Genomic DNA, 27,844 nt, shown 5'->3' on the forward strand with positions numbered 1-27,844 from the left:
CCTCCATGCCATACACCTCCAGTCAACTCTAGTTAGCAATGGCTCACAAAACCACCTCTAACTTCCTTCATACTGGATACAGAGTCATACAAATGGTATCCACAAGCTCATCTGACTGTGGGGAAGTAGATAAAGTGCATCATTGCCAAAATCCTGAAGTATCCCTTTAATTCAAAATTCACTTAGTCTCCCATTGATATAAATGAATGACTAAGTCTAAATTTGACTTAAGTGGAAGATAGGATTCGCCCCATATGATTTCAAAGTATGAAGAATCTATTTTGCATGATCTCTAAAAGGTGGAAAAATAGCTGCACATTTAAAGTGGTGTTTTCTCACCCCCATCTCTCTTTTTGTTGAGGGGGACTTGTGGTTGTTAAAGATACAGCTTCTCACTGCAACAGGAAATATAGTGGCCAGTTACAGTTAACCCCTAGCCTTGCTAATGTTAGCCAGATAGCTAATGTTAGTAGAATTCATATCATATCACACGTTTAGCAAATTCATAACATATTGTAAGTTTAGCAAATTCGTAACATATCATACAAATTGTAATTCGTAACATATCATACCAAATGGATGATGGGCATCCACACATTGACATATAAAAGGTAACATATGAAAGGTAACATATCATACTAAATGGAGTGTCTTGCTTTACGTACAGAATAAAATGAAATGCTTTGAGACCAGGTTGGAAATACACAGTGGCGAGTTACATAGGACTTTATGAACATGAAAATGAATGTTTCTGCAGTTAGTATACATCCTACAGAGCCTCGAACATTTCAGAACATTTAACCTCTAATTCTTATAGGAACGACCTTTCATTTAGGAGATGTAGTATTTTCATTTAGGAGATGTAGTTCGTTACAGTTTATTTTACTCAGTTGGCTTTTGAAGCCTTGGGGCATTGGGCATCAGCCAATATCATCACATTAACATAAGCTAAATTGTTTGTGTGGCAATTGGAAGAATAATAACTATTGGTTTACTCTTCGATGTGTGTGTCTCTATGACGACAGTGTACTTACCAGTATTCTGAGATTCAGGTTGTTTATCTATGCTCCTGTTCACTGTATCCTGTCCACAGCTCTTCCTGTCAACATTAGCATAAATCTCCTCAGACTGCTCCATATAAAGGCTAATTCTAATTGCCCCCTTAAAATATACTTTGGTACTTTAAGGAGCTGCACACAGTACAACGGACAGTATATTCTGTGGTATATCCTCTTAAACATCTGCTTTAATTTAACAGTCTGTGTCTGAGAACGTACAGTGTTATAGATTTAGGGAGGACTTCACACCTTAACCAGTGGTTTGATCAGACAGCAACCTCCAGGAAGAGACACAACAGTAGATAGACATCATGCATGAGTGAGTGGGTATGTAGCAGCCAGGTCCACTGGTGCATGGTGCAGTGTGTACCATTGGTCAATTACACGTTGTCCCTTGTACAGTGAAGGTTGTGAGTCACGGCTTTCATTAGCATTGATTTTTTTTTTTTTTTTTTTACTTAGCCTCAACCTATGGCAAATCACATGACATGTTTCTAATAAAATAATGAAGAGTCATTTTCCAGAGTACAGTATGTCTACATCCTCTCTCTATCTAAAACACAACTATTATTTGTCTTATTTTTTCTCTCTTCCTCATTCTCTTAATGTTCTTCTTCCTCCTCTATGTCTCTCTGACACTAGTAAGGCTCTATCTCAATTAGTCTTTCCTAGATCTAGCTCCTCTCCTCTCCTCCTCTCCTCCGATCTCCTCCTCCTATCTCCTCTCCTATCTCCTCTCTCCTATCTCCTCTCATCTTATCTCCTCTCCTCCTACTCCTCTCATCTTATCTCCTCTCCTCCCATCTCCTCTCCGCCTATCTCCTCTCCTCCTATCTCCTCTCATCTTATCTCCTCTCCTCCCATCTCCTCTCCCTCCTATCTCCTCTCCTCCTATCTCCTCTCCTCCCATCTCCTCTCCTCCTATCTCCTCTCCTCCTATCTCCTCTCCTCCCATCTCCTCTCCTCCTATCTCCTCTCCTCCCATCTCCTCTCCTCCTATCTCCTCTCCTCCTATCTCCTCTCCTCCCATCTCCTCTCCTCCTATCTCCTCTCCTCCTATCTCCTCTCCTCCTTCTCACTGTATCCAACCATCAACATAATAATTACTAGACTACCAGATAAACAACGAGAGAGAAAGAGAGCTTCCAATCATGTTCCTAAAAATATATGTTTAGACTCTATAGAAGCATCATAGAAGCCAATTACTATTTGAAAATATCATGGAAAGAGTAAATAAATAATATAAATAAAAGTGTTTTATTAATAATAAATAAAGAGTAATAATAAAAGTGTTGATAATGGTATGCTCATCTTAGAGAGTGTCTTTACAGCTGAAAAAAACATATGTCTATAAGGATGTTTGTACCACAGTGTCTGACTGTCTGGTTCTCTGTGTTGTTTAGGTACTGGGGGGAAGGACAGCCTGATAATGGTGGTCAGTTCTCTGGGCAGGAGGACTGTGGTGAGATATACTATGGACAAGATGACTCTGTAAAGACATGGAATGATGACAAATGTTGCACAAATCATAACTGGATCTGTGAGAAATTGGTGTAACAATAACCCACAGTAACTCTCTCTCTCTCTCTCTCTCTCTCTCTCTCTCTCTCTCTCTCTCTCTCTCTCTCTCTCTCTCTCTCTCTCTCTCTCTCTCTCTCTCTCTCTCTCTCTCTCTCTCATGTTGATGATTGGATACAGTGCTGAATGGTTAAGTGATGATTCCACCTAGTGGTTGAAGTGAGAGATTAACTCACCATAGAGTGGAAATAGTGGTTTTACAGACTTGCATACGGGCTCTTTCTCAATTCATCCTTCCTCCAATCCTCCTCGCATCCTCTCTCTCCCCCCCACACCCTTCTCAAAACACATTGGAGAATAATTTCCTAAGGGAGGGACCTTGGACTTTCTCCTCTAATAGGATTGTGTGTGTGTGTGTGTGTGTGTGTCTGTGTGTATTTGTGTTACCTAAGTACTGGTCTCCTGGTCCATTATTAGGAGCAGTGTCTGCTGTCTCTTCTCTCTTGGTGCTGGTCTCACCGTCTCTTAGGGTGTCTGCACTGATGTAGATATCCACAATCCTCTCCTCCATCTCACCTCTGTCAAACTTGACCTTCTTGTTCATATCTGGCTCAGCATAGATGGCCTCAGACATCTCCAACAACTGTTTGTGTTTTCAGTCTATTCTCAGTTTCTGGTCCTAACGTTACCCCTGTGTCTGTCTCTGTGCCTGTTTCTGCTCTGGCCTTTCACCAATGAACTAAATTCATGTTGACTCTGATGATGTGTGAAACATAACTACTGGTACACAGGAAACTACAAACAGGAAATAAGTAGGACTTACATTCACATGATACTAAAATAAATACTACGTTTGTGTGCATGCATGTGTGTATGTGGGTTTGATAGAGAGAGAGAGAGAGAGAGAGAGAGAGAGAGAGAGAGAGAGAGAGAGAGAGAGAGAGAGAGAGCGAGAAAGAGAGAGAGAGAGAGAGAAGAGAGAGAGAGAGAGAAGGAGTAAGTTGTGTGCACTGTATGATGCTGTATGTGTTACAGTATGTTGTCATGGTGATGTTAAACCACTTTCTCACATATTGTTATGAGAATTATTTAACTAACATTTTCAGTGTCTCTGTGCGTCTCCCAAAAGGTTGTAATGCTTTTGGATCAAGAAACGGACAGAGTCCCGGTCTGCATAGTCAGGCCTTTATTCATTGAGAATTCTGCCACAAAATGGTCGTACAATATTTTTAGACGCACACGTCATACGAAAATCACACCCCTCTGCAGACGGGCTGTAGTTTTCCACTTTGAAACTGCTCTCCTGACCATCAGTTCACACACACACACACACATACACACACACACACATACATAAACACACACACACATATACATACACACACATACACACATACATACACACACATACACACACATACATAAACAAACATTTTCTTATCATAGTCTACTCCCTGCATTCCTCAGTTATCGCCGTTCTCTCAATATGCTGCACCATGTTTAACAGTTCTCCTTCTTCTTCGCCATCCGGTCTAACTCCTACCCACATTGCTAAATAGTAACACAATGTCATAATCTTTACTGGTCCTACACTCACACATTACCAGGTAGTAGATTCTAACACATCTCACACAGTTTCGGAGTGTAAAAATTAGTCACTATTAAGAAAGTACTAATCATACTTAAAACAAGAACATTTCACAACTATATTTAAGGGTGGAACATTTAGTCATTACTTTTAACCTGTACATATTTTAATTTCTATATCACAAATCCAGTTGAGTTTGCTGTCACATGACATGTCATTCCAGGCCTCCAGAGGACTCTGATCTTTGTGTATCTCAGCACAGTCCTCCTCCCCAGTAGGACCTGCATTATCAGGCTGTTGGTCATACCAGTACCTACAGGGTTAATAACAGTCAAATATCATGGTTAACACCAGCACCTACAGATATCCACAATCCCCTCCTCCATCTCCAACTTGACCTTGTTGTTCATATCTGGCTCAACATAGATGACCTTTGACATTTTAACAATGCCTGGGTCTTTCTTTCTATGTAGGTCTACTATACATTAAGTCTCTGCTTCTAGAATTAATGTGGTGGTCTTCCAACATGGCCGCCAGGAGGCGTTGTACGTCAACTGCAAGCCCTCTATACGTTAAGTCTCTGCTTCTAGTGATATCTCTGTCTATGAGTCATCTGTGTGTCTCTGTCTGTGTGACTGCTGTAGGTGTTAACTCTAGGGAAGTATCAACAAAATGACACAGGTAGTTGTGGCTATGCTAATACAAAAAATAGAACAAGTTTGCATACTTGTGTACGTAGTTGTGTGCATGTGTGTGTGTGAGAGATTGTTACAGTGCTTATTGTTAAACCATTTTCTGCTGCACAATATAAATCATTCCATGTCTCTACATGGTCATCTTGTCCAGAGTATATCTCAACACAGTCCTCCTGCCCAGGGAATGAGACTTGCTATTTGTGATGATGGACAGGACACTATCATACCAGGAAGATATAGATAATAGAGGGGAAGTGGAGAACAAAGTCTAGCTGTTAATATACACTGCTCAAAAAAACAAAGGGAACACTTAAACAACACATCCTAGATCTGAATGAATGAAATAATCTTATTAAATACTTTTTTCTTTATATAGTTGATTGTGCTGACAACAAAATCACACAAAAATTATCAATGGAAATCAAATGTATCAACCCATGGAGGTCTGGATTTGGAGTCACCCTCAAAGTTAAAGTGGAAAACCACACTACAGGCTGATCCAACTTTGATGTAATGTCCTTAAAACAAGTCAAAATGAGGCTCAGTAGTGTGTGTGGCCTCCACGTGCCTGTATGACCTCCCTACAACGCCTGGGCATGCTCCTGATGAGGTGGCGGATGGTCTCCTGAGGGAACTCCTCCCAGACCTGGACTAAAGCATCCGCCAACTCCTGGACAGTCTGTGGTGCAACGTGGCGTTGGTGGATGGAGCGAGACATGATGTCCCAGATGTGCTCAATTGGATTCAGGTCTGGGGAACGGGCGGGCCAGTCCATAGCATCAATGTCTTCCTCTTGCAGGAACTGCTGACACACTCCAGCCACATGAGGTCTAGCATTGTCTTGCATTAGGAGGAACCCAGGGCCAACCGCACCAGCATATGGTCTCACAAGGGGTCTGAGGATCTCATCTCGGTACCTAATGGCAGTCAGGCTACCTCTGGTGAGCACATGGAGGGCTGTGCGGCCCCCCAAAGAAATGCCACCCCACACCATGACTGACCCACCGCCAAACCAGTCATGCTGGAGGATGTTGCAGGCAGCAGAACGTTCTCCACTGCGTCTCCAGACTCTGTCACGTCTGTCACATGTGCTCAGTGTGAACCTGCATTCATCTGTGAAGAGCACAGGGCGCCAGTGGCGAATTTGCCAATCTTGGTGTTCTCTGGCAAATGCCAAACGTCCTGCACGGTGTTGGGCTGTAAGCACAACCCCCACCTGTGGACGTCGGGCCCTCATACCACCCTCATGGAGTCTGTTTCTGACCGTTTGAGCAGACACATGCACATTTGTGGCCTGCTGGAGGTCATTTTGCAGGGCTCTGGCAGTGCTCCTCCTGCTCCTCCTTGCACAAAAGCGGAGGTAGCGGTCCTGCTATTGGGTTGTTGCCCTCCTACGGCCTCCTCCACATCTCCTGATGTACTGGCCTGTCTCCTGGTAGCCCCTCCATGCTCTGGACACTACGCTGACAGACACAGCAAACCTTCTTGCCACAGCTCGCATTGATGTGCCATCCTGGATGAGCTGCACTACCTGAGCCACTTGTGTGGGTTGTAGACTCCGTCTCATGCTACCACTAGAGTGAAAGCACCGCCAGCATTCAAAAGTGACCAAAACATCAGCCAGGAAGCATAGGAACTGAGAAGTGGTATGTGGTCACCATCTGCAGAACCACTTCTTTATTGGGGGTGTCTTGCTAATTGCCTATAATTTCCACCTGTTGTCTATTCCATTTGCACAACAGCATGTGAAATGTATTGTCAATCAGTGTTGCTTCCTAAGTGGACAGTTTGATTTCACAGAAGTGTGATTGACTTGGAGTTACATTGTGTTGTTTAAGTGTTCCCTTTATTTTTTTGAGCAGTGTATATTACATATCATATGTAACAGCCCCAAGATAATTCAGGGAGTTTCCAGAACTCCTCCTTCCTTTCACCTTTCTGCTGATTTGGACCCTCTGTTTACTCCCAAATATACACCAACATGTTCAGGAGATCCAGGACTACAAACATGGGTCATTATAATGTCCATACAATAGATGTGACACTACAAACTGCTCCAAGAGGATATTGAGAGTGGGTAGGCTTAACCAGTGAGGATGAGATGACAACAGAACCCACCAGGGCTCTCCTCTCTCTTGATGTACCTGATTGGTTGAGGAGTTTTTGAGTGACAGCTGGTTGAACCACTTCACTTCCCTCTTTTGGGACCCATATAGGGGAACAACAGTCAAATATGAGCATATGATATTGTGCTTATATGTAACTTAACAACAAAGACTGACTGTCATAGATGATTAAGTAACATCCTTTGATACCCTTTGATATCTCTACTATACTCATATACAGTGTATGTAATGGTGGTTTGGTAGGGTTGAGAATGTTTGCACCAGACCTAAATGGGAGCATGTAAATATATGTAGCAAGTAAGAATAATGTATTTGAATTGTAATTGATTAAATGCACTGCATGTAGAGTGTGCAAAAAGTCAAATGTGCTAACGTCATGTTGTATCTAATGATGTGTGAAACATAACCACTGGTACACAGGAAGCTACAAACAGGAAATAAGTAGGACTTTTATTAATATGCTACTACAAACAAATATAACAATAAGTGTTTTTGTAGGTTAGAGAGAGAGAGAGAGAGAGAGAGAGAGAGAGAGAGAGAGAGAGAGAGAGAGAGAGAGAAAGTTGTGTGCACTGTAGGCTACTGTATGTTGTCATGGTGATGTTAAACCCTTTTCTCACAAATCCAGTTGAGTTTGCTGTCACATGAAATGTCATTCCATGCCTTTAGAGGACGCCAATATTTGTGTATCTCAACACAGTCCTCATCCCCAGTAGGACCTGCATTATCAGGCTGTTTGTCATTCCAGTCCCTACAGGGATAAAAACAGATATCATGGATAATACCAGTACCTACAGTGTTAAATACATTTACATTTTAGTGATTTAGCAGACACTCTTATCCAGAGCGACTTACAGTTAGTGAATGCATACATGTTTTTATTTTATGTTTTTTTTTCATACTGGACCCCCGTGGGAAACGAACCCACATCGCTGCCGGCCAAACCCTCTCCTACCTTGGACGACGCTGGACCAAGTGTGCGCCGCCCATACAGTCAGATATCATGGTTAATACTGTCGTATCGAGTAAATGCTGGCAATTATTGCTGATAAACAAAGGAGTCCGCTCATGCTGAACCTTTGATCATGTTTATTCATATCACAAGCTTTCAGCATGAGTTACAGACTTGCAGGGTCTGGAGAGCAGTGTCCTCGAATTCTAATGGCTGCTCTAACCCCCTATGCCCCCAGCATATACTTATAAACAATGTGAAAATATGGGTTGCTCCCTCTGCGGTCCAATCACCGGTCTCCCCTGGGGCGTCACCCCACAAATGCTACTTTTGAACTAAGATAAACATCTTTCTTTCAGTTCCACTTAAAACCATTAACAAAGACATAATCCTAATACACGACAATACCAATACCTACAGGGTTAAATACCATCAGATATCATGGTTGATACCAGTACCTACAGGGTTAAAAACAGTCAGCTATCATGGTTAATACGAGTACCTACAGGGTTAAAAACAGTCAGATATCATGGTTAATACCAATACCTACAGGGTTAAATACAGTCAGATATCATGGTTAATACCAGTACATACAGGGTTAAAAACCATCAGATATCATGGTTAAAACCAGTACCTACAGGGTTAAAAACAGTAAGATATCATGGTTAATACCAGTACCTACAGGGTTAAAAAACAGTCAGACATCACAGTTCGAACATCACAATCCTAAATAATATACAGAAATGTTTAAGCTTAAATTCAACTTTGTTGACTGCTGCCATCGATAACAGTAATCTGTATATATAAAGGTTGAATGAACTGAAAATTGGAGCCTCATTGTCACAGTAGTTATAATCTCTTACTCTGTGGTCAGTGTTGTTCCATCCACCCATTTCCAGGTCCCCTCTGTCTCTCTGTCAGTCAGACCAATCCAGACTCTCTTCTTGAGATTGCAGATAAACTCCTGTTGTTGAGAAAGATATATATATATATATATATACATGGAGCTCCAAAGGTATTGACACATTTTTGGTTGTTTTGTCTCTGTACTCCAGCACGTTGGATTTGACATCATAATGACTATGAGGTTAAAGTGCAGGCTGACAGCTTTCATTATAGAGTATTTTCATCCACATCGAGTGAACCGTTTAGAAATGACAGCCCTTTTTTTACATAGTCCCCCCATTTTAGTGGACCAACAGTATTGGGACAAATTCAATTATATGTGTATTAAAGTAGTCAAAGTTTAGTATTTGGTCCCATATTTATAACACGCAATGACCACATCAAGCTTGTGACTCTACAAACTTGTTGAAAGCATTTGCTGTTTGTTTTGGTTGTGTTTCAGATTATTTTGTGCCCAATAGAAATGAATGGTAATAATGTATAGTGTCATTTTGCAGTCACTTTTATTGTAAATAATAATAGAATATGTATCTAAACACTTGTACTTAATGTGGATGCTACCATGATTACAGATAGTGCTGAATGATTTGTGAAAAATGATGAGAGAGAAAGTTAAAGATGCACAAATATCATACCCCCAAGACACGCTAACCTCTCCTGTTACTGTAATGGTGAGAGGTTAGGATGTCTTGAGGGTATGATATTTGTGAGTCTGTAACTTTAATACACATATAAGTGAATTTGTCCCAATACTTTTGGTCCCCTAAAATGGGGGACTATGTGCTAAAAGTGCTGTCATTTCTAAAAGGTTCACTTGATATGGATGAAAAAACGCTAAAATTACTTCTGACAGCCTGCACTTTAACCTCATAGTCATTGTATCATTTCAAATCCAAAGTGCTGGAGTACAGAGCCAAAACAACCACAAATGTGTCACTGTCCCAATATCTACCCCCAGCACACCCATATCCTTCCTACCCCCCCCCCCCCCCCCCCCCCCCCTCGCTCTTTCGCTCTCTCTCTCTCACACACACACACCTGTTCTTCTTTGCTGTTTATTATCACCAGGTCTGCTCCTCTCTTCAGACAGTCCTGTCTACTCTCCTCCCAGGTTTTCTCTTCAGTACAGAGAAAGTAACAACTGCAGTCAAACTTCTTCCATCCATCAAAACAACAGGTTTTCTCTGTTTGATGACACAACACAACACTGATACAATATGATACAAAACAATACAATAAACATCACATTTTATTTTCCATGATTTACTGGACTAGATCTCAATGAACAAATTGACTTTACAATGAAGAAAGGTATGAAAACCAACTCACTGACCACAAAGCAAATTCTGAAGGCTGTCTCTCTCAGCAGTCAAGTTGTTGTAGCTGGTCTGTAGCTGGTCTCTCTCTTCAGTCAGGTTGTTGTATCTGGTCTGTAGCTGGTCTCTCTCTTTAGTCAGGTTGTTGTATCTGGTCTGTAGCTGGATCAAGTTTTTCCTTTTATCCTCAGAATCTTTGATGGCTCTGTTATCTACAAAGTATAAACACATAGTTACTAGGTAAAACACCAGGTAAATAGGCCTAGTAACCAGCACTTCTTACAAGTAGGTGATAAGCTATGAACTTTGACACAAACTCACAGTGGACAGACAGGCCTATGATCCCAGCCAGTAGAACACACAGCAGCCCCAGACACATTGCAGCAACTAGGAAGGGTCTCTTCCCTGAGCTACCAGGCTCTGTGGATACATACAAGAAAATATTATGTTTTATGTGTGTGTGTGTGTGTGTGTGTGTGTGTGTGTGTGTGTGTGTGTGTTACCTGAGTGCTGGTCTCCTGGTCCATTATTAGGAGCAGTGTCTGCTGTCTCTTCTCTCTTGGTGCTGGTCTCACCGTCTCTCAGGGTGTCTGCACTGATGTAGATATCCACAATCCTCTCCTCCATCTCACCTCTGTCAAACTTGACCTTATTGGTCATATCTGTCTCAGCATAGATGGCCTCAGACATCTCCAACAACTGTTTGTGTTTTCAGTCTATTCTCAGTTTCTGGTCCTAACGTTACCCCTGTGTCTGTCTCTGTGCCTGTTTCTGCTCTGGCCTTTCACCAATGAACTAAATTCAGTTTGACTCTGATGATGTGTGAAACATAACTACTGGTACACAGGAAACTACAAACAGGAAATAAGTAGGACTTACATTCACATGATACTAAAAATAAATACTACGTTTGTGTGCATGCATGTGTGTATGTGGGTTTGATAGAGAGAGAATTATTTAACTAACATTTTCAGTGTCTCTGTGCGTCTCCCAAAAGGTTGTAATGCTTTTGGATCAAGAAACGGACAGAGTCCCGGTCTGCATAGTCAGGCCTTTATTCATTGAGAATTCTGCCACAAAATGGTCGTACAATATTTTTAGACGCACACGTCATACGAAAATCACACCCCTCTGTAGACGGGCTGTAGTTTTCCACTTTAAAACTGCTCTCCTGACCATCAGTTCACACACACACACACATACACACACACACACACATACATTCACACACATACACACATACATACACACATAAACACACATTTTCTTATCATAGTCTACTCCCTGCATTCCTCAGTTATCGCCGTTCTCACAATATTCTGCACCATGTTTAACAGTTCTCGTTCTTCTTCGCCATCCGGTCTAACTCCTACTCACATTGCTAAATAGTAACACAATGTCATAGTCTTTACTGGTCCTACACTCACACATTACCAGGTAGTAGATTCTAACACATCTCACACAGTTTCGGAGTGTAAAAATTAGTCACTATTAAGAAAGTACTAATCATACTTAAAACAAGAACATTTCACAACTATATTTAAGGGTGGAACATTTAGTCATTACTTTTAACCTGTACATATTTTAATTTCTATATCACAAATCCAGTTGAGTTTGCTGTCACATGACATGTCATTCCAGGCCTCCAGAGGACTCTGATCTTTGTGTATCTCAGCACAGTCCTCCTCCCCAGTAGGACCTGCATTATCAGGCTGTTGGTCATACCAGTACCTACAAGGTTAAAAACAGTCAGATATCATGGTTAACACCAGCACCTACAGATATCCACAATCCCCTCCTCCATCTCCAACTTGACCTTGTTGTTCATATCTGGCTCAACATAGATGACCTTTGACATCTTTAACAATGCCTGGGTCTTTCTTTCTATGTAGGTCTACTATACATTAAGTCTCTGCTTCTAGAATTAATGTGGTGGTCTTCCAACATGGCCGCCAGGAGGCGTTGTACGTCAACTGCAAGCACTCTATACGTTAAGTCTCTGCTTCTAGTGATATCTCTGTCTATGAGTCATCTGTGTGTCTCTGTCTGTGTGACTGCTGTAGGTGTTAACTCTAGGGAAGTATCAACATAATGACACAGGTACTTGTGGCTATGCTAATACAAAAAATAGAACAAGTTTGCATACTTGTGTACGTACTTATGTGCATGTGTGCGTGTGAGAGATTGTTAGAGTGCTTATTGTAAAACCATTTTCTGCGGCACAATATAAATCATTCCATGTCTAAACATGGTCATCTTGTCCAGAGCATATCTCAACACAGTCCTCCTGCCCAGGGAATGAGACTTGCTATTTGTGATGATGGACAGGACACTATCATACCAGGAAGATATAGATAATAGAGGGGAAGTGGAGAACAAAGTCTAGCTGTTAACATATATTAAATATAATATGTAACAGCCCCAAGATAATTCAGAGAGTTTCCAGAACTCCCCCTTCCTTTCACCTTTCTACTGATTTGGACCCTCTGTTTACTCCCCAGATAGTTTACTCTCCTCTCTCTTGATGAACCTGATTGGTGGAGGAGTTTTTGAGTGACAGCTGGTTGAACCACTTCACTTCCTTCTTTTGGGACCCATATAGGGGAACAACAATCAAATATGATGATATTGTGCTTATATGTAACTTGACAACAAAGACTGACTGTCAAAAATGATTAAGTAACATCCTTTGATACCCTTTGATATCTCTACTACACTCATATACAGTGTATGTAATGGTGGTTTGGTAGGGTTGAGAATGTTTGCACCAGACCTAAATGGGAGCATGTAAATATATGTAGCAAGTAAGAAGAATGTATTTGAATTGTAATTGATGAAATGCACTGCATGTAGAGTGTGCAAAAAGTCAAATGTATTAACGTCATGTTGTATCTGATGATGTGTGAACCATAACTACTGGTACACAGGAAGCTACAAGCAGGAAATAAGTAGGACTTTTATTAATATGATACTACAAACAAATAAACAACAATAAGTGGTTTGTAGGTTTGAGAGAGAGAGAGAGAGAGAGAGAGAGAGAGAGAGAGAGAGAGAGAGAGAGAGAGAGAGAGAGAGAGAGAGAGAGAGAGAGAGAGAGAGAGAGAGACAGAAAGAGAGAGCGAGAGACACAGAGAGAGAGAAGTTGTGTGCACTGTAGGCTACTGTACGTGTTACAGTATGTTGTCATGGTGATGTTAAACCACTTTCTCACAAATCCAGTTGAGTTTGCTGTCAAATGACATGTCATTCCATGCCTTTAGAAGATGCTGATCTTTGTATATCTCAGCACAGTTGTCATCCCCAGTAGGACCTGTATTATCAGGCTGTTTGTCATACCAGTACCTACAGGGTTAAAAACAGTCAGATATCATGGTTAATACCAGTACCTACTGGGTTAAAAACCGTTAGACATCATAGTTAATACCAGGACCTACAGGGTTAAAAGCAGTCAGATATCATGGTTAATACCAGGACCTACAGGGTTAAATACAGTCAGATATCATGGTTAATACCAGGACCTACAGGGTTAAAAACAGTCAGATGTCATGGTTAATACCAGTACCTACAGGGTTAAAAACCGTCAGATATCATGGTTAATACCAGGACCTACAGGGTTAAAAACAGTCAGATATCATGGTTAATACCAGTACCTACAGGGTTAAAAACCGTCAGATATCATGGTTAATACCAGGACCTACAGGGTTAAATACAGTCAGATATCATGGTTAATACCAGGACCTACAGGGTTAAAAACAGTCAGATGTCATTTAATACAAGTACCTACAGGGTTAAATACCGTCAGATATCCTGGTTAATACCAGTACCTACAGGGTTAAATACCGTCAGATATCATGGTTAATACCAGTACCTACAGGGTTAAAAACCATCAGATATCCTGGTTAATACCAGTACCTACAGGGTTAAATACCGTCAGATATCATGGTTAATACCAGTGCCTACAGGGTTAAAAACAGTCAGATATCATGGTTAATACCAGCACCTACAGGGTTAAATACCGTCAGATATCATGGTTAATACCAGTACCTACAGGGTTAAAAACCATCAGATATCCTGGTTAATACCAGTACCTACAGGGTTAAATACCGTCAGATATCATGGTTAATACCAGTACCTACAGGGTTAAAACCGTCAGATATCATGGTTAATACCAGTCCCTACAGGGTTAAAAACCATCAGATATCATGGTTAATACCAATACCTACAGGGTTAACAACATTTCGATATCAAGGTTAATACCAGTATGACAGGGTTAACAACAGTCAGAAATCACAGAACATTACAATCCTAAATAATATACAGGAATGTTTCATCTTAAAGTTAACTTTGTTTACTGCTATCATCAATAACAATAACATGTATAGAAATTTTTTGAATGGAGTCTTATTCACAGATTAGTTATCATCTCTCACCCTGTGGACAGTGATGTGCCGTCCACCCATTTCCAGGTCCCCTCCTGAACAGAGTCAGTCAGACCAATCCAGACTCTCTTCTGGAGGTTGAACAGAAATGTCTGTTGTTAAGAAAGATAAATATATATATACTACCAGCCAAAAGTTTTAGAACACCTTCTCATTTAAGGCTTTTTCTTTATTTTTACTATTTTTTACATTACAGAATAGTCGTGAAGACATCAAAACTATGAAATAACACATATGGAATCTTGCAGTAACCAAAGAAGTGTTAAACAAATCAAAATATATTTAATATTTGAGATTCTTCAAATAGCCACCCTTTGCCTTGATGACAGCTTTGCACACTCTTGGCCTATTAACAGACGTCAGTTCAACGTCTGGTTTTGATTTACATTTGGTTGAGTTGGGTGAAAAAATATGAAATACCCTTACGTTGATTACTTTTAGCAAATCCAAAAGTTGATTCAACATCATCACAGTGATTTTTTGGGTTTGAAATCACATGGAAACAATGTTGATTCAACCAGTTTTTGCCCAGTGGAAAGCTATTACAAAATGTAGTCCAGAAAGAAAACACCATGTAGAAATATGTTTAACCATTTATTAAAGAATGAATAATGCAAATCTTGGCGATATGAATAAATAGTTGATCTGATGTGTCTCCACCCGGTCCCTCTCTGTTCTCTGTCTGTGGCCCACAGATGGTGGCAGGATGCTTCAAGGCTCCATCCACCAATAAGAAGGAGACTTGGGTTGCATCCAAAATGGCATCCTATTCTCTATATAGTAAACTACAAAGGGAAATAGGGTACCATTTGTGATGAAGGCTTGTAGACCAGACAGTTTGGTGCAACGTCCTCTTCATCTTTGATCATTCTGTTCTGTGTTTTTGTCCTAGAAATGTAAGTGATTTGTCAACCCTAACACAAGTCATATTTGAATAAATTAACTAAGCTGATGCTGTGTTGTTTGTTTATTAATTTGGGTCGACTGTGTGTGTGAGTGGGTGTGTGTATGTGTGTGTGTGTGTGTGTGTGTTCTTGTGTGTGTGTGGGTGGGTGGGTGGGTGGGTGGGTGTGTGTGTGTGTGTGTGTGTGTGTGTGTGTGTGTGTGTGTGTGTGTGTGTGTGTGTGTGTTCGTGTGTGTGTGTGTGTGTGTTCGTGTGTGTTCATGTGTGCCCTCTCAGTACTTTTCTGCCTTCTGTCTCTGTCTAACACTGTTTAAAGTATCCAATTACATTCAATCAGGAAGCTGGTAGACCTCAGAGGACATTGTTCCTTTATTACTACATCTGGGGATTTGTTCTTCTTATTATTAAAGACATTGATGCTGTTAATTGATCAAGGAAAAAAATGAAGAAAAAAACTAATCATAAGAATACATGGCAAATTACATGTCACGTTGCTAAGAAACGATGAATACAAACATTTGACAGACTACAATATGTTTACATACATACTGTCCTCTAAATCTTAACATAACTGTACTTTTTTTCTCTTTATGTTCTCTCTCTCCGTCATTACCTTCATTTTCTTCTTCCTCTGCTGTGGCTCACTCTGACAGTGAGACCTAGATTCAATCCGTAGAGGAGAAGATCTATTGAAATGTAAAGTTAATTTTCAATTAAGCTGACATATGCTGAGTTTACCGTGAATGCAGTCTCCGCAAAGGTGGGAACATTGCCTTTGAATTTCAATTCCACTATAGCGCGGATCTTCTGCGCTGCAGACTGAATCTAGTACCTACAGCGTGGGCGTGTGTGAGAATGAAGGAGGAAGTTGTGTGCACTGATGGCTGCTTTATGTGTTACATTATGTTGTCATGGTGATGTTAAACCACATGTATCTTGTCTGTAGCTGGTCTCTCTCTGCAGTTGAGTTCTTTGAGGCCAATGTGTGCATGTATGCGCGCGCACGTGTTTTGTCTTGTGTGTGCATGTGTGTGCATGGACATTTCTGTGTGTGTGTGCATGTGAGAGAGACTGTGTGGCTGTTTTCTGAGTACTGGTCTCCTGGTCCATTATTAGGAGCAGTGTCTGCTGTCTCTTCTCTCTTGGTGCTGGTCTCACCGTCTCTCAGGGTGTTTGCACTGACGTAGATATCAACAATCCTCTCCTCCATCTCACCTCTGTCAAACCTTTTGGTCATATCTGGCTCAGCATAGATGGCCTCAGATATCTCCAACAACGTAATGTGTTTTCTGTCTAACAGGTCTGTGTTAAGTCTACCCAGGTTCTTGTGATATCGTTACCTCTGCCCTGTGTCTGTTCCTGTCCCTTATTGTAAGTGACACCGTTTTAACAGATGAGAAACTGTCAAATCAACACATCACTGGCCACCACGTGACTCCCCCCACTTTAGCTTCAAATGGAAACATGTTTGTTTCCCACCGTGCACATTGTTTTAAACATACACTATATATACAAAAGTATGTGGACACCCCTTCAAATTAGTGGATTTTGATATTTCAGCCACACCCGTTGCTGAAAGGTGTATAAAATCGAGCACACAGCCATGTAATCTCCATAGACAAACATTGGCAGTAGAATGGCCTTACTCAAGAGCTCAGTGACTTTTAACGTGGCACTGTCATAGGATGCCACCTTTCCAACAAGTCAGTTTGTGAAATTTCTGCACTGCTAGAGCTGCCCCGGTCAACTGTAAGTGCTGTTATTGTGAAGTGGAAACGTCTAGGAGCAACAACGGCTCAGCCGTGAAGTGGTAGGCCACGCAAGCTCACAGGACAGCCGAGTGCCGAATCGCATAGCGCGTAAAAATTGTCTGTCCTCAGTTGCAACACTCACTACCGAGTTCCAAACTGCCTCTAGAAGCAACGTCAGCACAATAACTGTTTGTCGGGAGCTTCATGAAAAGGGTTTTCATGGCCGAGCAGCCGCACACAAGCCTAAGATCTCTATGGTCAATGTCAAGCGTAGGCTGGAGTGGTGTAAAGCTCGCCGCCATTGGACTATGGAGCATTGGAAACGCATTCTCTGGAGTGATGAATCATGCTTCACCATCTGGCAGTCCGACGGATGAATCTGGGTTTGGCGGATGCCAGGAGAATGCTACCTGCCCCAATGCAGAGTGCCAACTGTAAAGTTTGGTGGATGAGGAATAAGGGTCTGGGGCTGTTTTTTTTGGTCCGGGCTAGTGAAGGGAAATCTTAATGCTACAACATACAATGACATTCTCTCTGACACTAAGGCTCTATCTAAATTAGTCTTTCATCGATTCCTCTCCTCCTTCTCAACCCTATTAGAGCAGAATGTCCAAGGTCCCTCCTCTTGGACCATATTATCCAATGCTTTTTGAGAAGGAAGCAAGGAGAGAGGATGTGAGGAGGAATTGAGGAAGGATGAATTGAGAAAAAGCCCATAGGCAAGTCTGTAAAACCACTATTTCACGTCTATGGTGAGTTTAATCTCTCACTTTAACCACTAGGTGGAAACATCACTTCACCACTGCACTTCAGCACTGTATCCAACCATCAACATAGTAACTGCGAGAGAGAGAGAGAGAGAGAGAGAGAGCGAGAGCGAGAGAGAGAAAACAACATCTTAATCCTATCACAGGGATAACCAATACTTATTGTGTGATCGGTTTCTCACAGACCCAGTGTTGTTTAACACATGGTCCATCCTTCCAACTCTTCAATGGGTCTGTTGCTGTCTGTGAGATCTCAACACAAGCCACCTTGTCATTCAAGTTATTAGGCTCCCCTTCCATCCAATACCTATAAACCACAAGAGAATCAGAGTTGAAAATCATCCAATACTAAATAGAGAGAGAATGAATGAGAGAGCGAGTGAGAGCGAGCGACAGAGAGAGAGACAGAGAGACAGAGGGAGAGAGGGAGAGAGAGGGAGAGAGGGAGAGAGGGAGAGAGAGAGAGAGAGAGAGAGAGAGAGAGAGAGAGAGAGAGAGAGAGAGAGAGAGAGAGAGAGAGAGAGAGAGAGAGAGAGAGAGAGAGAGAGAGAGAGAGAGAGAGAGAGAGAGAGAGAGAGAGAGAGAGAGAGAGAGAGAGAGACACAGCGAGACATAGAGAGCTGGCTGGGGATGAGATTATCGGACCGTAAAAGTAATCATGACAACAGAAACAACAGCATGCAAAAGTATTTCAGAACATGTTCACTCACATAGTTGCAAATGATGTGTTGTCAACCCACTGCCAAGTTCCGTCTTTTTTAAATGCATCAATCCAGACATTCTTCTTAAATCCATTGATAAATATCTATAATATCATTTTGGCAGAAAAACAATGATCATTATTTAATCTCCAGAGAATACTTTGACATTTTCTATCACATACATAATAGTAGTAGTATAATAGTAGTAGTATAATAGTAGTAGTATAATAGTCATAGTATAAAAGTAGTAGTATAATAGTAGTAGTATAATAGTAGTAGTATAATAGTAGTAGTATAATAGTAGCAGTTTAATAGTAGTAGTATAATAGTAGTAGTATAATAGTAGTAGTATAATAGTAGTAGTATAATAGTAGTATTATAATAGTAGTAGTATAATAGTAGTAGTATAATAGTCAATGTGTAATAGTAGTAGTATAATAGTAGTAGTATAATATATTATAGCATTGGTATAGATATAATCTCAAGCAACATGTATTTTCTGACAGGAAATGTATTTTATAAATTGACGTGAACATTGGTGATAAGTTGGTCACACATGTTGAATACTAATCAGAGAAGTAGATGATAATAAAAAAACAGTAGTATTAGAGTATTACTAATGTATTATCTATTACCTGTTCTTCTCTGCTGGTTATAACAACCAACTCTCCACCCATTGTTCTGCACTGCCGCTGACCGCCCCCAGCTGTGTTCATCGTGGAGGAGAGATAATAACAGCTGGTGCCAAACTTCCACCATCCAGCTAGACAAGGTTTCTCTGAGATAAACACAACAGAACAGCAGACATTAAAAAGTCTACAAACATACAATACCTCTTCTATGTACTAAATGAAATGAATGAACTGCACTCACCATAGAACATAATCCTGTTCTGTAGCTGGTCTCTCTCTTTAGTCAGGTTGTTGTAACTGGTCTGTAGCTGGTCTCTCTCTTTAGTCAGGTTGTTGTAACTGGTCTGTAGCTGGTCTCTCTCTTTAGTCAGGGTGTTGTAACTGGTCTGTAGCTGGTCTCTCTCTTTAGTCAGGTTGTTGTAACTGGTCTGTAGCTGGTCTCTCTCTCTGGTCAGGTTGTTGTAACTGGTCTGTAGCTGGTCTCTCTCTCTGGTCAGAAAGCTGTAACTGGTCTGTAGCTGGTCTCTCTCTTCAGTCAGGTTGTTATAACTGGCCTGTAGCTGGACTCTCTCTGTTGAGTCGTGATGACCAATGACTCCATCAGTAAAAGGGAAAAGTGAATCAAACATGTAACTACCACACCATTAATGATTAAGTATGATTAAGTAAGCTACTTAAGTCTCATTGACAACATACTAAACTGTCACGGTTCAGACAGACGACCAGAGGACCACAATTGCGTCACACCAGAAAGTTTATTAAACTTAAGGGAAAAGGGAAGTAGGGAGTGAATGAAGGCTCCAGGGGTAACAGGGATCCCGTCCAATGTGCTGGGTCTGTGCCCCCCCCAGTGGCAGCGATGCGTCCTATGAAGCCGGTGGTGGGTGGTCCAGAAGTCCTGGGGGGGGGAGACACAGACACAACAGGGCGGAATGAAACAAGGCAGCAGTACAGTTCAAGGGAAATCCAAAATACGTAGTAGCAAGGCAGAAGGCTGGTCAGAGTTACCGGGATTGAAGAGTAGTCAGGAATCGTAATGGCAGAAGCAGGTCTGGATCTCCTGGGGCAGACGAGTATCCAAAAATCAGGCAGGTCCGGGGTCACAAAACCAGGGTGAGCCAGAAGCGCGAGCAAACAGGTTCCGGGTGTGAGCTTTGCAGACGATCTGACACCGGAGAGCTGAAAGACAGGGCCTTAAATACTGGGAGAGGTAGTGGGTAATGCAGCGCAGCTGGCAGAGTAATTAGAGCAGAGCAGAGCAGGGACAGGTGGAGCTAGTTAGGCTGAGTAGAGAGAGTGGTGAGCAGAGTGGAAGAAAATTAAGGTGGTAACCCGGTGGAGTGAGAGGCTCATGACAGAACCCCCCCCCCAAGGGACGGCCCCAGAAGTCCCAAGAGCAACACCACGCCGGGCGGGAGGAGGGGAGCCGGAGGAGGGCTAGAACTCCTCCGAACGGTCCGAGTGAACGTCCTCATCCTCGGAGGAAGCCGGAGGGCCGTGGTCGGGAGATGGGACAGGTCCCGAGACAGGATCAGGCACAGGACAGGAAGCCGAGCGGGCAGGACGGTTAGGGACCCCTCTGGGGCGGCCCCTACGGATTGCAGGTTGATCAGGATGCCGTTGGTGGAAAGCGGTGATGAGAGTCCTATCCACAATCCGACTAGCTGGCACCCAGGTCCTTTCCTCAGGTCCATAGCCCTCCCAGTCAATGAGGTACTGGAGACCCCTACCCCTCCGTCTGGACCGAAGCAGGCGGCGGACGGTGTAAACCAGACCACCATCGACGAGCCGTGGAGGAGGAGGACAAGGCGCAGCAGGGACCAGCGGACTCTCATGGATGGGCTTAATCTTAGACTCATGGAAAGTGGGGTGCACCCTCAGGGAATTAGGCAGTTGGAGCCGGACAGCAGTTGGGCTAATCACTCTTATGATAGGGAATGGGCCAATGAACCGAGGTGCCAGCTTCTGCGACTCCACCCTGAGTGGCAGGTTCTTCGATGACAACCACACCCTTTGACCAACATGGTAGGTGGGAGCAGGAATTCTCCGACGGTTGGCCCCGGTAGTGTAGCTGGCAACGGATCTGAGGAGTGTGGCTCGGGCTTGTGACCAGGTGCGGCGACATCGACGGGCAAAAGCAAGTGCAGATGGGCAAGTAACCTCCTCTTCCTGGCTGGCAAATAGAGGAGGCTGGTATCCATAAACACATTGGAAAGGGGACATACCGATGGCAGAGCAGGTCAGAGAATTGTGTGCGTACTCCACCCATGTCAATTGCTGCGACCAGGAGTGGGGGTTGCGTGAAGTCATGCATCGCAGTGCCTTCTCGAGCTCCTGATTAGCCCGCTCTGACTGCCCATTGGATTGGGGATGGAATCCGGAAGTCAGACTGACTGTGGCTCCCAGCAGGTGACAGAACTCCTTCCAAAAAGCGGAGGAGAATTGTGGACCACGGTCAGAAACTACATCCTTTGGCAGTCCGTGGATCCGGAAGACGTGTTCCAGGACCACCTGGGCGGTCTCCTTGGCGGTTGGGAGCTTGGGGAGGGGAATGAAGTGTGCCATCTTGCTGAAACGGTCAACTATGGTGAGAATGACGGTCATGCCACTTGAAGGGGGCAGCCCCGTGACAAAGTCAAGGGCGATGTGAGACCAGGGACGTCTGGGCACAGGCAGGGGCTGCAGCAATCCGGCTGGGGGCTGGCAGGACGACTTGTGTTGGTTGCAGATGGGGCAGGCTTGGACGAATTCCCGTACATCCTTCCTCAGAGAGGGCCACCAGAACCTCTGGGCGAGCAGGTTGTAAGTGCGGGTGGAGCCAGGGTGACAAGCTAGGCGGGAGTCATGTCCCCACTGAACGACCTGGGACCTCAGGTCTTCGGGGACAAAAAGGCGGTCAGCTGGGCAAGTGCTGGGACCTGGCTGGTTACGGAGAGCCTCCAGCACCTGTTCCTCAACAGCCCAGGTCAGAGCTGCAACGATGCAGGGACTTGGCAGAATCGACACAGGGTCCTTGGAGGGGGTGTCATCCTTCTGGAATTGACGGGAGAGGGCGTCTGGCTTGGTGTTGCGTGATCCAGGCCGGTATGACAGAGTGAAATTAAACCTGGTGAAGAACAGGGCCCAGCGGGACTGCCTGGAGTTCAACCGTTTGGCCGTGCGGATGTACTCCAAGTTCTTATGATCGGTCCAAACGAGAAATGGAATGGTGGACCCCTCCAGCCAGTGACGCCACTCCTCCAAGGCAAGCTTCACAGCCAGCAGCTCACGGTTCCCTATGTCGTAATTGCACTCAGAGGGGGACAACCGACGTGAGAAAAAGGCACAGGGATGGAGCTTCCTATCCTCCGCAGCCCACTGAGAAATCACAGCACCAACTCCCACATCCGAGGCGTCCACCTCCACAATGAATTGCCGGTCCACATCAGGCATCTGGAGGATGGGAGCGGAGGTGAACCTCACCTTGAGGGTACTGAAGGCTTTGTCGGCTGCTGGGGTCCAGGTGAAGGGTTGCTTGGTGCTGGTTAGAGCAGTGAGAGGGGCAGCAACGGTACTGTAGTTCCGGATAAACTTTCTATAGAAGTTAGCAAACCCCAGAAACTGTTGCAGCTTCTTTCTGTTCTCCGGAACTGGCCATGAAGTGACTGCTGATACTTTGGCAGGATCCATTTGGATACTTCCCTCTGCCACTATGTACCCCAGGAAGGCCACTGTCTTGACGTGAAACTCACATTTCTCTGCCTTGGCGTAGAGGGAATTCTCCAGAAGACGATGAAGGACTTGCTGGACATGGCGGGTGTGTTCAGACAGGTTTCTGGAGTAGATTAAGATGTCATCCAGGTAAACGAAGACAAACTTGTTTAACATGTCCCGCAGTACATCATTCACTAGAGCCTGGAACACAGCAGGAGCATTGGTGAGGCCAAAAGGCATAACCAGATACTCGTAGTGGCCTGTTGGTGTATTGAATGCGGTTTTCCATTCATCTCCCTCCCGGATCCGCACTAGGTGGTAAGCGTTTCTGAGATCCAACTTGGTAAAAACAGTGGCTCCCTGGAGCAACTCAAAAGCAGAGGTGAGCAGAGGCAGAGGGTAACGGTTTTTCACTGTGATGTCGTTGAGTCCCCTGTAGTCGATGCAGGGGCGAAGAGATCCGTCCTTCTTCCCCACAAAGAAGAAGCCAGCACCAGCAGGAGATGAAGATGAACGGATTAATCCTGCGGACAGAGAGCCATTGATGTAGTCCTCCATGGACTTTCTTTCAGGAGCAGACAACGAATAAAGACGACCCTTTGGAGGGGCTGTTCCAGGGAGGAGGTCGATGGCACAGTCGTACGGTCGGTGAGGGGGCAGAGATGTGGCTCTTGCTTTGTTAAACACCTCTCTGAGACCATGGTAGCATTCTGGGACATTGGAGAGGTCAGGAGCGGAGTTAGTAGGTACTGGCCAAGGGGGTAGTGCGGCAGCAAACAGGCAGGTTCGGTGGCAGTCCTCTCCCCACTCCCTGATCACCCCGGTCACCCAGTCGAGCTGAGGGTTGTGCCGGCGGAGCCATGGGTAACCCAGGATGAGGGGTTGGCCTGGAGAGGGGAGCAGGTGAAACTGGATAGTTTCTTGATGGTTTCCGGACAGACCCATCGAGACCGGGGCCGTGACATGAGTGACCGATCCGAGTAAGTGTCCGTCCAGTGCCCGGGCAGGAATAGGAGGTGTCAAACGGAGGTTCTCCAGTCCCAGTTGGCGTGCCAGCTTGATGTCCATTATGTTGGCTTCGGCGCCAGAATCCACCAGAGCAGCCAGGGTGTGAGTTGAGTCAGAGAGGCGGAGGTGAACTTGCAGCAGGGGCTTGCGGTCGGAGGACTGGATGGTCATTGAACTCAACCGGACTCCCCCTATGCCCGGTGAGCTTCGGCCCTTTAAAGGGCAGGTTACCACACGATGTCCATCACCTCCACAATAGAGGCAGAGGTTTGAGGTGAAGCGTCGCTGGCGCTCTGCAGGAGTGAGAGAGGCTCGCCCAATCTCCATAGGCTCAGACTGATCAAGCTGACCTGGGTGAGTGGCAGTAGATGACAGGAGCCCAGTCGGATCTCTCCGAATGCCGGTAGTAGGTGGACCTTGGCGCACCCCTCTCACGACGACGGGTCTGTATCCTTCTGTCGATCCTGACAGTCAGTGCGATGGCTTCATCAAGAGTGGAAGGCAGTTCATGGGAGACCAACTCGTCCTTGATATAGTCAGCCAAACTATGGAAGAACGCGTCCACCAACGATGGTGTGTTCCAAGAACTTCGTCTAGCCAGGGTTCGGAAGTCGATGGAATGGTCTGCGACTGTACGTCTGCCTTGTCGAATACTGAACAGTTCACGAGACGCCTCTGCGGTTGGTGAATCCAGGTCAAACACCCTCAGCATCTCCTCAGCAAACAGGTCGAAGGTTGCACATGCGGGGGTTTGACGTTCGAACTCTGCTGTTCCCCAGAGTCGAGCTCGGCCCGTCAGGTGAGTGATGGCATACCCAACTTTAGCCCCCTCCGTGGCGAAGGTCCTTGGCTGCAAGGAGAACTGAAGTCGGCAGCTAGTCAGGAATGGCCGGACCTGGGTTGAATCGCCGTTGAACCGCTCGGGGTTTCCAATCTTGGGTTCCGGAGCAGCGGCTGCAATGACCGGGGCAGGTAACTCGGGGGCAGGGCTGGTGGGCAGACTGGCTGGGGTAAGGTTGGTGAGGAGTTGAATGATCATGGCGAGTTGTTGTTGCTGCTGCTGGAACTGCTGCTCATGCTCATCGGTTTCCATGTCGGGGAAAGTGTGCGCTGAGTCCATAATGGTCAGATCGTACTGTCACGGTTCAGACAGACGACCAGAGGACCACAATTGCGTCACACCAGAAAGTTTATTAAACTTAAGGGAAAAGGGAAGTAGGGAGTGAATGAAGGCTCCAGGGGTAACAGGGATCCCGTCCAATGTGCTGGGTCTGTGCCCCCCCCAGTGGCAGCGATGCGTCCTATGAAGCCGGTGGTGGGTGGTCCAGAAGTCCTGGGGGGGGGAGACACAGACACAACAGGGCGGAATGAAACAAGGCAGCAGTACAGTTCAAGGGAAATCCAAAATACGTAGTAGCAAGGCAGAAGGCTGGTCAGAGTTACCGGGATTGAAGAGTAGTCAGGAATCGTAATGGCAGAAGCAGGTCTGGATCTCCTGGGGCAGACGAGTATCCAAAAATCAGGCAGGTCCGGGGTCACAAAACCAGGGTGAGCCAGAAGCGCGAGCAAACAGGTTCCGGGTGTGAGCTTTGCAGACGATCTGACACCGGAGAGCTGAAAGACAGGGCCTTAAATACTGGGAGAGGTAGTGGGTAATGCAGCGCAGCTGGCAGAGTAATTAGAGCAGAGCAGAGCAGGGACAGGTGGAGCTAGTTAGGCTGAGTAGAGAGAGTGGTGAGCAGAGTGGAAGAAAATTAAGGTGGTAACCCGGTGGAGTGAGAGGCTCATGACATAAACTTACAGTAGACAGACAGGCCTATGATCCCAGCCAGTAGGAGAACACACAGCAGCCCCAGACACACTGCAGCAACTCCAGAGGGTCTCTTCCACCACTGAACATGAACTGAATCACAAATTATTCAAGGAAAATGTTTGGTAATGTGTTTTACTGCATCATCCAGGATTGGAACTAATACAGTGCACTCTGAAAGTATTCAGACCCCTTCACTTTTTCCACATTTTGTTACATTACAGACTTTTTCTAAAATGGATTAAATTGTTGTTTATTTCCTCATCAATCTACACACAATACCCCATATTGACAAAGCAAAAACAGGTTTTTTTAAATAAAAAATAAAACAGAAATACCATATTTACATAATTATTCAGACGTTTTACCCAGAGATGTTCCATCGGGTTCAAGTCCGAGCTCTGGCTCGGCCACTCAAGGACATTCAGAGACTTGTCCCGAAGCCACTTGTGCGTTGTCTTGGCTGTGTGCTTAGGGTCATTGTCCTGTTGGAAGGTGAACCTTTGCCCCAGTCTGAGGTCCTGAGCGCTCTGGAGCAGGTTTTCATCAAGGATCTCTCTGTACTTTGCTCCGTTCATCTTTCCCTCGATCCTGACTGGTCTCCCAGTCCCTGCCGCTGTAAAACATCCCCACAGCATGATGCTGCCACCACCATGCTTCAACGTAGGGATGGTGCCAGGTTTCCTTCAGACGTGACGCTTGGCATTCAGGCCAAAGAGTTCAATCTTGGTTTCATCAGAACAGAGAATCTTGTTTCTCATGGTCTGAAAGTCCTTTAGGTGCCTTTTGGCAAACTCCAAGCGGGCTGTTATGTGCCTTTTACTGAGGATTGGCTTCTGTCTGGCCACTCTAACATAATGGCCTGATTGGTGGAGTGTTGCAGAGATGTTTGTGCTTCTGTAAGATTCTCCCATCTCCACATAGGAACTCTGGAGCTCTGTCAGAGTGACCATCAGGTTCTTGGTCACCTCCCTGACCAAGGCCCTTCTCCCCCGATTGCTCAGTTTGGCCGGGCGGCCAGTTCTAGGAAGAGTCTCGGTGGTTCCAAACTTCTTCCATTTAAGAATGATGATGGCCACTGTGTTCTTGGGGACCTTCAATGCTGCAGACACTTTTTGGTACCCTTCCCCAGATTTGTGCCAAGACACAATTCTGTCTCGGAGCTCTACGGACAATTCCTTCGACCTCATGGCTTGGTTTTTGCTCTGACATGCACTGCCAACTGTGGGACCTTATATAGACAGGTTTGTACCTTTCCAAATCATGTCCAATCAATTGAATTTACCAATGGACTCCAATCAAGTTGTAGAAACATCTCACGGATGATCAATGGAAACAGGATTCACCTGAGCTCAATTTCGAGACTAATAGTAAAGCGTCTGAATACTTATGTAAAGAAGGTATTTCTGTTTTTTATTTTTTTATACATTTGCAAACATTTCTAAAAACCTGTTTTTGATTTGTCATTATGGGGTATTGTGTGTAGATTGATAAGGGGAAAAAAATAATTTCATCAATTTTCGAATAAGGCTGTAACGTAACAAAATGTGGAAAAAGTCAAGGGGTCTGAATACTTTCCAAATACACTGTAACATTATAATACTACAGGGTAAACTCACCTGTTGAATATATTGTGTGTGTAATTTATTTGTGTGTGTGTGTGTGTGTGCATGTATTTGTGTGTGTGTGTGTGTGTGTGTGTGTGTGCATGTGTTTGTGTGTGTGTGCATGTGTTTGTGTGTGTGTGTGTGTGTGTGTGTGTGCATGTGTTTGTGTGTGTGTGTGTGTGTGTGTGTGTGTGTGTGTGTGTGTGTGTGTGTGTGTGTGTGTGTAATCTTACCTGAAGCAACAACTCCATCTCTTGATATGGGCTTGAAGGCTCTTACGTTGGCATACAATTGGCCATCAATGTCTGTGTTCTTCATTGCATCAGGCTCGTCGTCTTCAAATCCATCTGAGTTTTCATACTCCCTCTGACAT

General features: G+C 44.3%; 1 pseudogene across 1 annotated transcript; it reads right to left on the reverse strand.

The window, feature by feature from the left end:
• Nucleotides 1-18,179: 18,179 nt before the first annotated feature.
• Nucleotides 18,180-27,844, reverse strand: LOC311121073 (annotated as a pseudogene). The gene is made up of 6 exons: nucleotides 27,705-27,844; nucleotides 25,856-25,957; nucleotides 19,595-19,954; nucleotides 19,357-19,499; nucleotides 18,731-18,825; nucleotides 18,180-18,327 (listed from the first exon to the last, which is right to left on the reverse strand). The product of its transcript is annotated as an uncharacterized misc_RNA (transcript).

The sequence above is a fragment of the Coregonus lavaretus genome (assembly GCF_964263955.1).
Source record: "Coregonus lavaretus genome assembly, contig: HAP1_SCAFFOLD_5334, whole genome shotgun sequence".
Lineage (NCBI taxonomy): Eukaryota > Metazoa > Chordata > Actinopteri > Salmoniformes > Salmonidae > Coregonus > Coregonus lavaretus.